The sequence below is a fragment of the Halictus rubicundus genome, chromosome 17, assembly GCF_050948215.1.
Source record: "Halictus rubicundus isolate RS-2024b chromosome 17, iyHalRubi1_principal, whole genome shotgun sequence".
Classification (NCBI taxonomy): domain Eukaryota; kingdom Metazoa; phylum Arthropoda; class Insecta; order Hymenoptera; family Halictidae; genus Halictus; species Halictus rubicundus.
The window spans coordinates 7,479,557-7,494,665 of record NC_135165.1 but is presented as its reverse complement, the minus strand read 5'-3'; the positions used below and the strand labels follow the sequence as shown (position 1 = coordinate 7,494,665).

The 15,109-nt window shown below is 40.8% G+C and overlaps 1 protein-coding gene across 19 annotated transcripts in view; it reads left to right on the top strand.

The window, feature by feature from the left end:
• The window catches only part of LOC143362424 (bromodomain adjacent to zinc finger domain protein 2B), a 295,115-nt gene that overhangs the window by 205,911 nt on the left and 74,095 nt on the right, over positions 1 to 15,109 (top strand). Inside the window, exon 1 of one of the 19 annotated variants that reach the window (XM_076802575.1) lies at positions 9,150 to 9,261. The exons of the other annotated variants lie outside the window; for them this stretch is intronic. The gene's annotated coding sequence lies outside the window, so the exon portion shown is untranslated. Of the gene's footprint in view, positions 1 to 9,149; positions 9,262 to 15,109 lie in introns of those variants that run through there. 19 annotated transcript variants of the gene reach the window in all.

The window sequence follows — 15,109 nt, the reverse complement described above, 5'->3', positions numbered from 1 at the left end:
ACTTACCGAAGTTGTAGGGTTTAAGAAACTACATTATATGGTATAAATGATATTCTTGCAAGTGGAGACGTAGAGAAGATATAGAGGTCACCTTTGTTTTTTTAAATAGAATGTCCAATTTTTTATGCTCGATTTCAATAGATTGGCGTAGTCTGAGTATAAAAGTACTAAAGTGTATTTGTCCTGAAACTTACCGTTACTGAAATATTTGACTGTTTTTATGAAAAATGTTCGAAATGTCGGCCATCTGCAGCGATGCAACGTTGTAATCTTTGAACTGTTGCATCTCTTACACGTCTTATTGTTGGAGCGTCTATTGTAGCACACGCTGCGATAATTCGTTGCTTCATATCTTCCGGAGTTGTTGGTGCAACTCGATACAGAATATTTGTCAATGTTCCCCACAAGAGAAAATCTAGGGGTATTAAATCTGAAGTTCGTGCTGGCCAGCAAATGGTGCCACCGTGTCCATTGATTTGGGAATATTTCATTAAGTGTACTTCTCACCCTTCGAGCGTAGTGTGTTGGACATCCGTCGTGCTGATACCACATTGTCTGACGAACGCTTAATGGCACGTTTTCTAATAAATTTGGCAATATATTTCTTAAGAACGTGTCATATTTTTGACCAGTAAAAGTGCCGTCAATGAAATGAGGCCCAATTATTTGTTGCCCTATGATTCCACACCACACATTAATGGACCAGCGTCTTTGATGATCAATTTCTCGTAGCCAGTGAGGATTTTGTACTGACCCATAATGCGTGTTATGTAAATTAACACGCCCAGTGCTGGTAAAAGTAGCCTCATCGGTAAATAGTATTAAAGAGAAAAGGTGGATTGATTTGTAGCTGCTCCTGAGCATATCCACAAAATCTAACACGATTTACATAATCCATGTGATGTAATTTCTTGTGAAGGCTAATGTGGTACGGATGATATTTGTGACGAGTGAAAATTCGTGATGCACTACTTTTGCTGACTTCAGATTCGCGCTGAATCTGACGTACACTGACATGAGCATTATGATGTACCATTGCAACAACATTAATTTTATTATCTTCATCACTACATAAGGGCTTTTCACGATTCATCTTACGAACAGCGAGAGTTCCAGTTTCCTTTAATTTTTTACACAATCTTTCAAAAATCTTGTATGAAGGGCATATGCGGTTTGGATATCCTTCACCGTACAAATTTTGACCCACAATTGCGTTTCTCTTACATTTTCCATAAATTAGAAGCATCTCTAATTGTTCTTCGAATGAAAATTTCATATTGACTATCGTATGTTCACTAACTGAGAAACTGACTGCCACCGAGAAACGTCGAAAGCCTACCAATGTTTAAATTTGACGTAGTGAGCATATCCTTGAATACGTTCCATAATGAAAGTAATAGAATGAAAACAGTCAAATGTCTCAGCAACGGTAAGTTTTAGGACAAATACACTTTAGTACTTTTATACTCAGAATGCGCCAATCTATCGAGATCGAGCATACAAAATTGGACATTCCATTTAAAAAAACAAAGGTGACCTCTATATCTTCTCTACGCCTCCACTTGCAAGAATATCATTTATACCACATTATGTAGTTTCTTAAACCCTACAAGTTCTGTAAGTAACATTTTCTCGTATTGTTTGAAATAACCAAGATATTCAAGTGGACAAGGCTCGTGGGACACACTGTGTAAAGAAATATGATATTACAATTTGCAATAGTTAACGTATGTTATACATAGAGTATCGTTTGGAGGCGAAAGGAAGAAATTTTCGTAAAGGTTTCGGCATTCGTGCCGAATAATTCGAACAACGACGTGCACGAAGTTAAATTGTGCTATTCGGAAGTTGCATTGCAGAAGTCTTAAAATGTGAATACGTTGAAGAATATCGGAATCAGAGTGCTATAAACATTCGGTAACGGGAGAACCCACGCGACGACAGCGACGCGACGGTGGCAGGTGTCGATTCCAACGTCACCGTTACTTTCTGCCATCGGGGCTCAATTATGCAAGTCCGCGGGATCTTAGCGTTCCGTGGAAACGTCTGAAATATTCATACGGGTGCACGCGCGCGGATAAAACGAGCAAATCGGGAAATGCACCGAAGGCCACCTCGAGAGATCGTTTTCCGATAGATGATCGATTAGCCCGAGGAGGGGGTTGGCTAAATCTTTCTGTTTAACAGCAGCCGGCTAGCAGATCCTCCCTCGGAATTCATGATCCACTTGAAATCATCTCGCGCCCGGGAAATTTCTTTCAATATCCGACTCGCTCGTTTGTACACTTCGAGATGAACGAGCATCGACTCTTCAACCTCTTAACCAGCTGATCCGCGGAGTATGAATATTCACGAGGAGACATAATTTTGTACCGATGCAGACTCGCCGGTGACGCAGCGAAATGCAAGAATTATTAGTCGGGAAATGAAAGGCTGCTGCTGCATCCGCTCCGGCGACGAGTTAACTCGTCTTTTATGGGGCTGAGGATGTGTTCGGTAATGGTGGAGATTTCCTGGTTATTGAATCTTACGGACTTTCTGGGAGATCGTTTTTCTACTGACATAGGTGCAATTTACTCTGGATAGGAATAAAGTGGATTTTTAGGAGATTATTTATGTGTAAATCGTTCTTTTGCAAATTTGTTGAAACAAGAGTTCGTCCGCCAAGAATACGATTTATTAGATGTACAAATTACTTCTTCGCCCTTATAATTAATTGTAACCTCATTTCAAATTCCAATCTTCTGCTCCTCATATTGGAGACTGATTAATTGCTTGTGAGATGGTAAGATAGTATTATTCATTGTTTGCAAATAATCCATTAATTGAATACGAATTAATTTGTACACCTAATATATATTCGTGTCTTAATTGGCATCGTTATTTCCACACATGATAGCTCAGCTATTTATTTGACTTAACTATTCAAAGTTGATTATCACAACACCCAATAATGGTCTTCATGCGGACACAAATTTTGGTAGAATAATTTATAAAAATTGTAGAGGGAACAACCTTGTCCCCCCTGCAAAAAAATTAAAAAATTACCGCAATTTTAAGGTATCAAAATTTATAATTTGAAATAAAAACGATAAGAATGTATTTTTATTATAAAATATCACGTGCGTACATGATACACGATCGACCAGACAATTCTAGCATGAGTTCATTAATATTATGAATTTTCATGTCGGGTATACAAAGGACTCTACGATGAATTATTAATTTTAATGGAATTCGTGCACCAAAGTGGAGTACAGATAATTCGTGCGTCTATTAATTCGACAAGTTTTATCATAGATTGAAAATATGTGCAAAGTAATTAAAGACTCGGCAGCCTGTCCATTATGATGTTACTTATCTCGAATCGAATCGAAATATGCTCGACTGAATGTTCAACAGAGAAAGCAAATTTAATTATCTGCATATAGTCGATGATATTTTCGGCAAGTTAATTAAATCTGGATGAACTTTCATAATTAACATTTCAGCTAGCGAAAGTCTGTCAATAAGCGCCTTTAACGACAATGCGAGAGTGCTGTGTCTAAAGGACGTTAAACAATATTCTTTCAAAGAAAAATAATCTTCGGAAGAATTTATTAGATTACAAAAATGCTGTGCTCAATCTTCAACGCTGAAATAGTGTAATAGTAGTAGGCTTCGATTAGGTGCAAGACCATAATAAAAAAAAAATGCATTCAACAATTCCGACAATAATTAATCTACTTAATTGTTCAGTCATATTCATCACTAGACTGCGGATGTTCATGCAATTTTCAATTTTTGTAGGCAAACTTCAGGAAAGTGAAAACAAATAAAATCTCATTTTTAGTGGTAGTAGCCTTTGTAGATCTGGAATAAATAAAAATCGTACTGAATTCTGTGGAACTTTATATTATAGCATTTCTTGAACATTTGCAGAAGCCCTAAATGCATAAAGGTCTATTCATCACTAAATTGTGGATTTTATGCATTCACGATAAGTTGGTGTCATTTAAAACAATAAAGGGTTGAAAGAATTTGAGAATGCCGATTCAATTTTCTGAACTTGTTAGGATTATGGAAGAGAGAAAAAAAACTTCACCACTGTCAAATATCATATTGTCTTGACAATATGACCACTATGTTGACAATTTTTATTCTGTCTACTAATCGTCGCAAGATTAATTCCGCAAAATAATGCATCCACCGTGTCCGCGGCTAAGGCAATCATCGTGTAAATTACAAATTGTTGGAACAGATTCTTAGGAACAAGATGTTCTGAAGATACCGTTCGCGCGAAGACCAACAATAGTAAAAACTACGGGTACTCGGCGGAAGCGGAAACGCGATTCGTTCGGTCGCAGATTTCTCGGAAGATTGTTGGTCGAAATATTCGGGCCGGGTCGCGGATATTGGCAGAGTTCGATCAGATGCCGAGGGCATCGGGAGAATCATGGTCCGTTCGATCGAAATAAAACGGCGACGCATCGTCCTGGAGGCACCGAAACCAGTTTTATAGACGACGCGTCACCGTCGGCGAAATTACGCGCGCGGCCAGTCCGCTGCGACATGATGGAGATATCGTTTTATCTCCGTCAATTACGGGCCAGACGCTTGCCTACGGACGATTCGACGCAGAATAGTCGGAAAATGTTCAAGTTACCCGGAACCGAGCAATGTTTCGCGTTTTGTTGAGGCCGACGGACGCGGCTGACCGCGATTACACTGCGTACGCGGAAAAAGTGCAGTGAAAAGTGCAGCAAGTTATTCCTGGTTGAAAATGCGACCGAAGCTGCGACGATATTTACTCGTTCCTTTTAATTGCATTATAAAGTGGATTTAACACTGAACCTATTCTTGTTGGTCCGTTTTCGCATTTGTTGTTCTATTGATGTTGATATTGGGAAGGATTTTCCCCTGGAAAATTGTCGAATAGATTTCTTTATTTAAACAGACATTACCTTTTGTAATGCTTTTGACACGATATTAATTTTCTTCACACGAATTCTATTTTCAATATAATTAACAGACTGTGGATTTGTATGCAAAATAAAAATTGTATTGATAACGATGAACAGGAGTCGATCAGAAATTACTTTCTTCTTTTAATAATTTTCATAATTCTTTTTAAGCTTGGACTAATGCATTGGAACACCTAATACATCGCCTGCTTTAAATTGCGGCTACCTATTTCCACTATTCAAAAATTCGCAGTCCAATGATTAGTGAAACAGATTGTCCAAGATTGGTAGCAAAGTGTTTTGAAGTACATTTTTATTAAAACACTTGAAATAATAGGAAGTTGTTGGGAACAAAATTGAGGAACAATTTGGAATGCAAATGGTTAAAAATAAAATTCGTGAAAAACCTAAATAAATTGTCATTTTCTGCTCGGTAGGTTTAGTGTTAACGACATGCGGTGCAATTGAAGCAGACCTTCGAATGAAGCAATTGGGGAAATGATGGTTCACGTGTTCTCGCTGGTATGTTCGAGGCAATTAATCGATCGGTTGGTAGCCCAGTTGGCAGTAATTTCGAGTTCAGATCGGTGACTCCTGATTTACGAAAAGCTGAATGAAGTTATCATCTTCTTTGGAATGCATTATACTCCTAATAGAGCTAAATTACGGCCGGCAATATGGTCACTGCAAAATAAATTGCGGAAATCATAAAATTACAAAACTCACGGAACCCCGTGAAGTCTTTGAAATTACAAAATCAAAAGACTTCACAAATATAGAAGGATCACTATCTCGACAAGTTAATTTTAGAAATAAAATTATTTAACTCACGGAACCCCGGGAAATCTTAGAAATTACAAATCTCATTTTCCAAAATTAAGAAAGGGTCACTATCTCGACAAATTAATGGCAGAAATTTGACATATTAAAACCGACGGAACCTCGTGAAATCTTTGAACTCACAAATCCCATTGTCCAAAATTTCAAAAATAAAGTAACAAATGAGAGTATGAAGAAAAAGCGGGACAGAAAAATTATGGGAAGCAGATTCGCGAATTCGCGGGCGTAGGCGAGGGAGGCATCGAAAAAAATAAATTTCGCGCGGTGAATAAACCCCGGCGCATGTTTCCTCCGCGGGCAGATGATTTCATTTGCAGGAAAATGTTCCACGGGGCCGGCGCGTCGGTACACGCACAGGTACGCAACAAAAGCTCGGCTCGTTCTCTCTCTCTCTCTCTCTCTCTCTCTCTCTCTCTCTCTCTCTCTCCGGGTTCGAGCTGCAACGCACAGAGCGAAGAGAACCAGGGGTAGGAACGCGTTAAACAAAGCGAGAATTATTTACTGATCAACGTGTACGATAAACTACGCCGCCAGTTATTTGCATAATCATTTATATTTTATTTGTAGATTTCAATCGTTTAATCAGGACCGCGCGTGTGTCTCTTTGTTCCCGGCGGTACCTCGCCGCGCTCTGAAACCTCGCGGTATGAAATAATTGTTTGCAAATAATGAACGAAACTCCGATCCACCGCGAGACATTGTTTACCTTTCGCGCAGGCACCGTGTTCGATAGACAATACGGCTCCTTCGGGCTTTTTCATTTGTGCGACGTTTTACCGGGCAATTAGCGCTATAGGTGCGACAGACGCGTTCTCCGACGAGCTGAAACTTTGAGATTTTCTGCAGATTTTACAGAGAAATCAATTTTTAGGATCAAAGTTATAGAAATTGGCATCGAAATAAAATTTCCTAAACATAATAAGGGTCGTATAATATTTCAAAGATGATGACAATCACATTTTCTAGAAGTTACATACAGAATTAAAATTTATTTATTTTATTTTTTGAAAGATTTTCTATTATCCCCTCGCCTTACAATTCAATTCCAAGATGTCAGATAAAAACATGCTGTTCCATTTTATCTAGCAATATAAAAAATAATTTATATTGCTTCAAAATCAACGTAAAATTGTTAGGTTGATATTACGCGTGTTAATTCATGATGGACAAATTCGATTGTTTTCAATTGTCGTCTGAAATCCAAGACGATTCCGAAGCGTCGTTTTAAAGGCAAGGGTGTACGTCAGCAATTCAAAAATTTGCATTCCAAAAATGCAACAGAAGATGCATCGACATCAATTACAACGAGAATAACAGCCCAGTGGGTCCAACATCCGTGCAAACGGAAATCGTTGAAACCAGTTGAAAAGTGAAAAAAAAACAAAAATATGTAAGCTAATAAACGAGTAGGAAAAGCCTGGCTGGACGTGTTAAACGGCCGTAACAAAAGGAGAAACTAAATAAGATTAACATTTTCATTGGGGAGGCTCGCCGACGCGTAGAAACGCGAATGGCGAATGGTCCGCAAAGAAAGATGGCGGCCGGTCCGGCGTGCAACAATAACATGGAAATGGATGCGGGGGACGCCTCGTATATCTTGCTGAACACGCAGCCGACTGCTCTCTCTCTCTCTCTCTCTCCTCTCCCCCCACTCCCACCTATCCAACCCCCTTTGCTCCCTCTTCTTTTTCACTGGTGCATCGTGAAAAGTTTATCGGTTATTGCGGCGAGCGAGCATAGTGACCCAGACATCGCTATGAAAGTTTTCCCCGGTGTGCTACGCCGGCGAAACTTCGCCATTTTATGATCGACTGTGGCCGAACCGAGCTACGCGATCCACCGATCTTTGACCGAGCCCGGTCCGGGGGAATATCGATTCGAGCCGGGGATATTGCTTCTAGGGAAATTTCCCAACCTGTGTTCCCCCTTCGCGAAGTCCACCCGTTAAATTCTTCATGGGGACGCGCGAACACTGGCGCGAGAAAGGGGGCGAGTTTGCCACACATAATGTCTCCGATCCATGCATTTGTTGGCGAATTTTCTTGGCCCGTTCGCGTTCAATTTTTATCAAGACTGGACGCTGAGAAAAAAATTTCTTTTTGTCGTGAATAGCAGGTCCAATATAAGACCGTAAAGACAATAGATAAATTCTATTTAACTTATTATCCCTTAGCACTCGAATGGCGACTGCAAGGCGCCACTAAAAATTGCTGTATCATTATTCAAAATATTTGTCACATCATTAAATTTGTTTGTATTTAATAAATTCCGTATTGTACGAGTAAATTGCACCATTTGCGTATGTATAACACGACAAAAAATATACAGAAGGGAAATATTCTAGATCGGAAGAAATGTTTCGTTTTGGAGTTAAGACAGCTTCGAGTGCAAAGGGTTAAAATTATTGAAAGAGGAAATACACTTTCGTTTGACCTCTGTTTCTTACGATTGACTTGGACGACTTTTATTTCGCATGAAGATTTGCTGTCTGGCGGTTTTAAGAGGGTACACCCCTGTTTAACCCATTTGCATCATAAGGAAATATGAAAAGAAGGCCTTTATCATCAAACTTTTCTCAGTACTCCACAGAACTTCATATTTCAGCATTATAAGAAAAAATCAGAATTACTACTTTCATCTCCAACAACACGCTCCATTTCTATTTTTCAGCTAACGAATAATGATAGTGACCAACAAAGTTGAGTGTATGCATACGGCTCCGGTGATAGTGACTAGAAAAATTGAGCGTGTGTATACGCTCCGGTGATAGCAGAGCAGGAAAATTGAGCGTATATATACGCTAACGATGCAAATGGGTTAAGGGTGAGCCGAAGATGCAAAAGTAAAAATAGACACAGACTACCGTCGGAGGATTAATAGGACTTTTAATAATTGTGCTGTCCTTAAAGGAAGCAGAGAGACCTCCTTACAATCCCAAACGAAATTGTTAAATATCATTTCTGGGTGTGAGTTGTTGGTTCGCAATTAAAGTTGCTGTTGAAGGATCAATTAGACAGTCTTTATACATGCGCTTTGAAAAATTATGGAATACTCCAATGATTAAGATTTACCCATTATTGACGTCACTTGCAGCATTGTCAGAGGAAGCAGTTCTTTTGCAGTTCTGTTTCCACTGCGAATTTTATTTATTTTTCGGGGTGGGCGGTGTTCGAGGGGTGGTAACGGAAACAGATTTTTGCTGGTAGCAGCGATTGTTCCAAGGCAGTTTCGTTGGACGAATCGTCAACAGTGCACAGAAGTTGATGTAACGGGATAGAGCGGGGGGTGTCTTTTTCCGGGGGTTGGCGCGAGTAGGGGATAGAAAAGTAACGGAAACGGGGGTGCATTTTTGCCGGGGAAACTGATTGGAGCTCGTGACAGGGAGGAGCTGGAAAAACGGAATGGCGGGACTGACCAGCGTGAAGTTTTTTCCCGGGGCAGAGCAGCGGCGATTGAAGATCGGTGGATTCGGGGGAGGGTGAGTTATTCGTCGAGGACGCAGGCGACATATTTTCCCCGGGTTTCCGACGAGTTTTTGGTCGGTTACGATCGAACCCGTCGACGAAATAATTGTCGGAAAAATGCGACGGTGCTCCCACACACACACGCGCCGCCTTGAACACATACGCGCATACACCTCGGCTACCTAAATTTACAGACCCGCTGTATAAAACTTTCCACCTAAACTCTACCATAATCCGGCCGCATTACGGGACTCAACGAACCGCGAACTTCTTTCCATTCCTTCGCACATAAAGAGGCGATTCAGAAGCTACTCGAAGCGGACCTTGAACTTTTGCGAACCCGCTGTAACCGGGAGAAGGATAAGAAAAACGGAAAATGAGGGAAGTGCTTGATAATTGAGATGGTTATGCGAACAGGTCGCAATCTCTGTATGTCGCGCAGTGATCCATTATGTCGTTTTACAGAAATGAATCGAATGAATGTTATTCATATAGGAGAATATGAAATCAGTTTTCATCGTGTCTGAAGACATAGACGCTCAATAATAACATTTTTACGTTTACCATTTTTAAATACAGACACTCGTAAGACTTATGATAGAAATGAGTAGATCAAATGCAAAATAGAGAAAACATTTCAAGAATTTTTAAATTCTGTTATTTCTGACTTCGATTATCAAGAAAACTCCACGTTGAATTGACTATAATATGTGTAGTAGCACCCTAATCCTTCTACATTGATTTGGAAGCTACGCAAATTATGTTATTTTCCATGTTTTAATCTGAAATCTCGGAATTAAATTGTGAGGCAAAAGAGGTTAATGCGTGAAAGAATGCTGAACATAACCGGACTGATGTTATAAATATGTATTGATTCGATCTTGAAGAACTACAACTTACGCATATCGATACTGAACTGCTGAATACCGATTTGGAACGACAAATATCGATTTCCCGAAGCCGTGAGATTAGAGAAAACGGTCTGAGCGGAGCATTGTCTGCGCCACGTCTGGATTCCGGTTAATTATGTTAATACGTCGCCGCGCGTTCTGCCCCCGCCCACGCAACGAGCGCCGAAGGACGGATGGAGAAAGAAGGAGAGAGAGAGAGAGAGAGGGAGAGAGAGAAGGAGAGACGGCGAAAAATCCGCGTTAATATTTCAGTCACGCGCATACGTAAGCACGTCGGTGTCTCTCGCATGTTCATTCGATGACTGTTTGCCAGCCGAAGAAAGGCTTCCTCGAGCGCTTTAAATAAAGGCCGTTCTCCCCTCCATCGAGCTTTCCCCTCCAGCGCTTCGATCAGCTGACTGGCACACCCCTACCGCCCCGTCAGCTGTTGTATAAATATACGTGGTTGGTTGTTACGTTCACTCGGGTTAGGCTGCTGCTAGGATAGACACCGTTTCGCTGCCACCGGTGCCGTTATCATCGTGCGATGCACAGACAGTTGCCAGTCATTCATTCAAATTACGTGGAATTATTCTAAACAGTTTTTATACGTCTTGAAATAAGTTTAAACTGATTGGAATTAGGCGTCTCTATTATATTTGATTGAAATAGACTGACACAGACATCTCGTCAAGATAGATGGAATTGATCTGGACATTTTTGTACGTCCTAGAACAAACTGGAATTTATTAGAATTAGGCGTCTCTATAATAATTTATTGAAATAGACTGTCACAGATATTTCGTCAAAATAGGTGACATCGATCTGGAAATTTCTGTGCGTCCTAGAACAAACTGAAATTTATTAGAATTAGGCGTCTCTTTAATAATTTATTGAAATAGACTGTCACAGATATTTCGTCAAAATAGGTGACATCGATCTGGAAATTTCTGTACGTCCTAGAACAAATTGAAATTGGAACTCCTTGTGAGCTGATACTTGAGATCGGCTGAGCAAAATTTATACTTCTATCTGATCTTGTTTAATGGATAATATTATAATTTGTTCCAGTGTTAATAAGTACTACGTTCTGTTTGTAATGGGATACATTTCCCGCAGTTGACAGTGGATTTTTATAGTACTGTTTTCTTACCTCCTGTTGAAGTCGTAATGCTGTACCGTCGCATAAAATAATATTTTTAACTATAGTCGAGTACTGGACGTTGATACTCGCGTAGAACAATTTTCTATCGACTCATTGTTTGTCGATCCATGTAACATAGCTCAGTTACTCAACGCCCGGTAAAGAGAAAAAAACCTATTTGCACAAGGATTATACACGTATCAATTATTCAAAATATGTTTCCGATAATGTAAATCAGTTGGCACAAGTACGGGTCCAGATTGAACGAGAACGATTTCCGAACTAGGTTTCACGGGTTATCCCAATTTTGTTCACTCGACTCGACTCGAAGTGGAATAATCGACGGTACGATACGCAATCCAGCGATGTTTGGAATAATAATAGAGGATGCAGGAAACAGGTGGCACCCTCGAATAGGAAGCGATTTGAAAAAGCTGGTGAAAAATGTCGGATGGAATTGTTTCACGCCCGGCATCGTTGTAGGGAATCCCAATTTAACAAATTCCACGGATTCTTATATTTAACGCGACCGATCAACGCGTCTGTGTACTACTGGAGCATGCCACTTGCGAAAATCGATTTACAAAGCTGCCTTCCTATTTATTAATCCTTCAATTAATTCAATATTACCAAATTGATACCATTTCACTTTTTAGGACGACGAGTTAATTCGACATTTGAGATCCTCATCCCCTTCCGGATGTCTCAGACGTTTCATTTTCGTCTTAATTCTAATTCTCTTAAGTAACTACTTCGATCTGACATAGTATTAAATCTGTATTCATTATTGTAAAATTTCCGTCATCTCAATTTTACTTGTCTAATAACAGTGACACAAAAAGCTAGTCACAAGACTGTTTATTCAGTTTTCAAGTTTTGTGGATAAATCTTCAGCAAGTGTAATCCAATAACATCTTACTTTACAAAATAAATGAAAGACGTAGTAAATTCGGTCGTATTTTATATGTTAGACTCATTGGTCTAAAAATGGTCTAACTAGTCTACAATTAGTTTTTATGTCTGCTACATGAATTTATGAACCGTCTGTTCATCGTGACACGCGATAAAACTTTCAATTTGATTAGCAAAAAAGTGAATTTAGACAGCAAAATGGCGAATTTCGAGTTTACAGCCTGTAGAACAGGAGTTGCTAATTGCCCTCCGAAACGACGAAACGTTTAAAATCACGAATCGAAGCTCGTGTTGATAATGGGACTGACAACGGGCCGCGGACTATATCTCGTCCGGATTGTCTCTCGGGATCGCCTGTGCGCTGCCAAAACGTCCGAGCGGTGTGACACGTCCGATTTGCACGCGTCAAAATGGCGGCGGGGGTTTAAGAAACAATCGGTGGCAACTTAAGCGCCAATTAGCGGAGAGGCCAATCAAATTTCCTCGCGAGCGATCCTAACAGCGGCCGAGCTATCAAGAGGGATTGCCACTCGCTGGCATAATGGTCGCGGGTCCACTCGACCGATACTTTCGAAATACCATTCGGCCGCAACGAGGCGATCCCTTGGCGAGTGGCAGTCGCTAAAAATTCGCAGCTCACAATCCCGGTGTTCCCCGGATACTCGTTCCATGCGGGGAATACCAAAGTCCCCTGTACGAGCGTCGAATTCCCGGTCGCTGGAATATCGGAGGGGGTGCGCTCCGCTCGGCTTCGCTTTGCTCCGCTCCGCTCCGTTCCGTTTCGGGTCAGCGTCGCATAACGGCCGAGAACGTCGTGTCGCATGTTCAAGAATTTTGCTTGCACAGAAACACAAAAGATAAATTAGCGTAAAGGCGAATGGCTTTTAACCTCCTTCAAAACGTCCTTGGAATATGGAGGCAACGAAGTTCCGCATGTTCAGGAATTTTGCTTGCATCGAAAAATAAAAGGTAAATCAGTGTGAAGAGAAATGGCTTTCAACCCCCTTAGAAACGTCTTTAACACTAGGTTTACGGAGCATTAAAAGTGAGTACTTTACACTACTCTATAAAAATAAGAGGAATGTGGCTAACCAAGTTTTCAGCCATTTTTTAAATAATATACACCAAAGGAAATAAGTTTGTTGAGTAATTCCACGTAGATGGATCTTCACAATCTCAATAATCGTAAATGAAAAATATTAGAACCCGTCATTTTGACGGGTCCCGTAAACCCGGTGTTAAAATATGAAGACGGACTGGGAGTGAAGTTTCGCACGTTCGAGAATTTTGCTTGCACAGAAAAAGAAAATTAGGTGAATTAGTGCAGGCAAATGGCCTCCAACCCCTTTACAAACGTCCTTGGAAGTGGAGGGATGAAAGTTAAAATTAATATCGTTGTTCGGCATTGAAAGGGTTACACGCTGCCCGAAGAATGCGAGTCTAATTTTAAAAGATGCAGGGAACATTTATCTGCGAGTTTTGAGAAGAATCGAGCAAGGTGCGTCGTCTCCCTTTCTTCAGGCTCGCGAGCACTTCAAGGTGCTCGTAAATTGGCGGCCGAGAAGAGACGACGAATACGAAGGAAGTCTTCGGTCAGAGAATCGAGTTCCGCGTGGCAAGGAGAGAAGAACGGCGAGAGGGGAGGGAGGGGGGAGAGCGACATCGAGGGGCGGTGAATCTAAAAGGAGAGGAAGAGAAAGAGAGAGAGAGAGAGTGAGAGAGGGAGAGAGAGACGCAGCACGGGCTCCGACCATCGATTTCTCGACCGGTGTTACGCTCCTTCGACCGGGAAAAACTTGCCGCTCGAGGATTCGCGGACACACGTCCAAAGAAAAATGGTGGCCGCGGAGATTACGCTGCTCGTATTCGCGACGCGTGCGTTCCTCCTTTCCTTCTTTTCTTCGGTCTTCACGTTATGGCCGATCTTAATGGGTTCCTGATGAGCCTTCTCGGGTTCTCGGTATTTTCGGCAGGGATTTTTGCGTCCCCATAAAGTCGTATTAACGCGTTAGCTGTAACGTTGTATTATGCTGGCAGTTTTGTAATAGGGTCTGCAAATGTGTGATTCACAGTTGCAGAATCGCTGTGACTTTTTCGGTGGCTGGGAAGACGTTTAGTCCAGCCTTTGTTGGAGTTTCAGCGAGAGACGAGAGAGCTACGCGAGTTACATTTTAAGATAACAGTTAATCTTCGAGATTCACAGTCGCCCCCATTTTCTGGAATTATGTACTAACTAATAAATATAGTAACGCTTCACAGATTTCACTGTCTTCAGCAAAGGTTTTCAGGACTCCGAAAATCGAGCATGGAGAATTAATAGCGGGTTGAAAAAATGAGTAGGTGTCGTTAAGAACGGTAAAAATTTTGGAAATACTGTTATATTATTCCCAACCTACGAAACATATTAAGAAAGAAATCAAATTTCTATTTCTCTCCTATTAGTCTAAAAATTAAAAAAGCACTAAATTGAAAAATTGAACTGCTATCTTTGAACTGCAATAGCTTCCTTGGATTATTATCAATGATTATGATTATATAGACGTTCCTTGGATTATTCTAAATGCTTGCTGCTCACTTTTCATTCGACGTTCAATAAGATGGCAACGAAAAATCGTACGTCAGTGTTTTCAAGCTCGTTCTAAAGGGAAGACTTCGCTCTGAAACGCAATTTTGAATTCCCTAAAAATTAGTATAATTCGCGGAGCCTTAAGGTTTCCCCACTTGGTTCGCAATCTGTTCGTCCCGACGACGTTCTACCAACCGAATCAGAAGAAGCATACATCGCTTGGCAGGAAGCACGCTAATCGAGAGAGGGACCCGGTAACCTACATCTGGCCGGTTCCAAAACTCGTACCATTAACCGACGGTTAAATCGAGTATGCGGGAGAGCCGCTGTCTGGCAAACAACAATCGAAT